Here is a 3,427-nt window from a genome sequence, read left to right on the forward strand (position 1 = left end):
CCGACCCCGGGGTAATACGTTTCGTGATGTGGATTTCTGTCGGCAGAGCGCGACGGCCGGCTCTCTCCTGCTGATGAACACGTCCCGCGGGGAGAATGGTATAGTTCCTGCTAAATTTTTACTGTTGACCTTTTCTCTGCTGAGGGAAGGCTGGGGACAGCAGAGAACATGTTACAGCACTGGAAAATGTGACTTGGCCTTTGAGGAATGTCATTCCCCCCCAACCTCGTTCCCCTTTTCCTTCCCTTTTCTCCCTCCCCCCCCCCAATTCTCCCCCTGTTAGAAAAACGCAGCACTGAAAACTTGAAAATTTAAAGCACAAATCGCCGGTGAGCAGCAGTCTGCTCCCCCCACCCGCCCCCTGCAGCTGCCTTCTTCTCCCCAGCTCCRTCTGAACAAGCAGCCAAGCTGTTAAATGCTTTTACCTGCTGTGTCCGAGTCAAAAGTTAAATAACGTGTGAATGAATGTGGAAGGAAAACGAGCGGGAGGGCTGCACTATGAGAAACGAGCAACGTGCGTCTCTTCCCCACGCCCACGTCCGTGGCATCGTGATGGGTCCCTCTGAAGCTAGTTAGGTGCCTCGTGCTCCCCCTCCGGGGCCAGATCCTGCCAACGCGTCCCGTGTTTGCAGCGGGGCTGCGGGGTGTGGAGAGACGTGGCATGAGCGCAAAGGGGGTTTGCTSCTTGAGGGATTGCATGGGCCTGGAAGTGTCTTCTCCAAGAGGCTGGGAAATAGCAACCATGCACACATGGTGGACTGGATCCGGTTGTCCCAAGACCTTCCTTTCCCACGAGCACCAAAAGAAAAGCTTACGGTTCTTGCCGATGGGAAGTAGCAGCCCTCTGCAGGCCTGCCAGCAGGAGAGAGACCTGTTAGTCCTGCTAACTAAATAGCGTAATTGCCACATCCTTTCTTCCTGGACCTTCTTTGCTGTTCCTTGACGTGGAAAAGGACTTAGAAGATGTGCACCGTAAAGCACCTCAATCTATGGACTGTAAGTTGGATGTGACTAGCTCAGATGGAGGTGAACATGCTGATGAACGTGTTTGGTCAGATGGCTCCTGCCCCRTGCATGAAAATGCACTCATTAAGGATACTAATGAAGTCTCCACCTTGTTTCGATGTTGCTTCAATGATGGTTAATGTTCAAAGAGGTGAGGAGTGGAAAGGTTATATGGATTTTCTTTCAAACTCTTCCCCTGAGACATAGATTTGTCATGCTGAGTCTGCACTTCTWAAATGAAGGGACTGAAGATGGGAGACCATACCTACACTGTACAAAAGCGTGTACACAACATCTCTTCTGGTGCCCAGGTTAGGCAGGCTGAGCCTGGCACCCAGTTTGGTGGCTGAACCAGGMGTGTAAGTTCATCTAACCAGGAGGACACCAGAGGATGAGCTAGAGCCCAAACCAGTGACCCACACTGCTCACTCCTGCTCCACATACAGTCTAGGGTTACCTTACTCGAGGATCCCCATGGGCAAGAAGCATGAATAAGAACCTATTTTGGCTTCTTTTGCCCCATGCATAGTCCTCTAGCACCATCCCAGCAGGCTTCACACAATCAAATATCTTCATATCCCACGCTAACCCTCAGTTTCGTGCTAGAAAGCTTGACTCCGGTGGTCTGCATGCAGCACAGCCTATGTATTATTTCAGAGAGTTTAACCTGACCAAAACACACAAAACAATTGTTATGTCTTGGGACCAAGAGGTGACCTGTGAGTCTGGAGGAGAGCTGGAATCATGTGCTGTGGAGTGTGGATGCACTCCACACCGGGCCACCAGTCCATACCTCTTGGCCTTGGGGCCAGAGACCACTTGCTAGCTCTCTGTTATCTAGCGATATAGACATAACCTATGAAACCCAATTTCCAGCCCCACTTCCAGGTGCTTATGTGCCTCTTTGCATGGTCTTTGCCCATATCCCAATGTTAACTAGCACTCCACAGAGGAGGAAGTCTGGTTACAACCGTGTTACCCAACTGTGCAACCAGTAAGAGTGGAGGGGCATGCTGACACAGTGCTGAAGCCTTCCCMCTTGCCCTTCAGAGAGTTTTTATTCTGGAGTAGGTCTAGCCTGGTCCCACGGACCCATTACTGCTTGGTGCATGGTAGGCAAGCTCTTGGAGCAAGTCATCTGTTYTAGTTTGTTCTGAATGAAGCATTAACACATAAGTACTCTCTCCTCTTAGAGAGATGCAATGGTGAGAAAGACCATGAAATGCCTTTTCCCCTCAATTCCAGTATATATTCTTTGACTTTTGCTTCAACTTTGAGATTCAAATAAAACCAGAGCTATATCATGAAAGAAAACCTCATCCCAAAGTTTCCCAGAGGCATTTCACCCTTGCAGCTGCAGTGAGAGCATAAGCTGCTCCCTCCAGGCTGGTGTATCTTGCCCTGCTCTTTCAAGACCCCCAGGGATTTGACCTCCATCTCAAACATCAAGTCTGGAGGAGCTTTCTCTACCCAGCGTTTGGCTAGTTACTTGCTCTGCTCCCACAATGATGTTACTTTTCCCCCAGGTGACTTTGTCACTACAAATGAAGRGCTCCTAGGAGTTTTTCTCCAAGGGTGAGTTTTGACGGGGCTGTTAGGACATACGGCTACATCCTCGTGTAAATGAGGCCTCAGCCACCAAAATGTAGAGTTACTCTGGTGTCAGACAAAACATGAGCAAGATCTTTGCTGTTTCAGCTATAACTTCAATGCATGCTACGGATTAACTATGATCACACTTTCTGACTTTCTGTTCTGAGAACTTGCATAAAGGAAATAACCAGTCACAAGTAAATAAGCAGTACCACACACTCCACTACAAATTCATGACCTGGATACCTTTAAGGGTTCTAAGGAAAGACCACATATATATATACATATATATATATATATATTCAAACATTTTATTTGGCAAGAGTTCCTGGAAGATCAGGGCCCAGTGGTGAGGATGGGAACTGACTGATTAAAACTTCTCATAAGCCACGCTTATGAGATTGCAAACATCTTTAAGGCTCTGGGATAAAAAGCAAAACAAAATAGTATGAAATTAGGCTGAAGGTAATCTCTCAAGTTTTTTTTCCCCCCAGAGTCAAAATACATCACACAAGACTTGTCYTTATATCACTCACAAGTGGAAAGGAAGGTAACTTGTTTGATGTTCCCTTATCTGAGCAGATCTGCCGCAAGCCTATCCTGCATTTTTAATATCAGTCCTAAAAAAACATTCCAGGTACAGTTCTAGCTGCTGCAGGGATTTCAGAAATGTTTTTTGTGCTGCTGCCAAAATGCTAAAAGCAGGACTACATTGTGTCATCAGTTTTCAATCAAGCATCTCTATGCCTTACTAAGAAAGTAATTTTTACTACATAAAATAGTGAACAAAAGACTTTTCATATAGCTTTAAAATCAGGTTCTTGATCAC

Source organism: Rhea americana, unplaced genomic scaffold (genome assembly GCF_003343005.1).
Source record: "Rhea americana isolate MKP2758 unplaced genomic scaffold, rheAme1 scaffold_165, whole genome shotgun sequence".
NCBI classification, from domain to species: Eukaryota; Metazoa; Chordata; class Aves; order Rheiformes; family Rheidae; genus Rhea; species Rhea americana.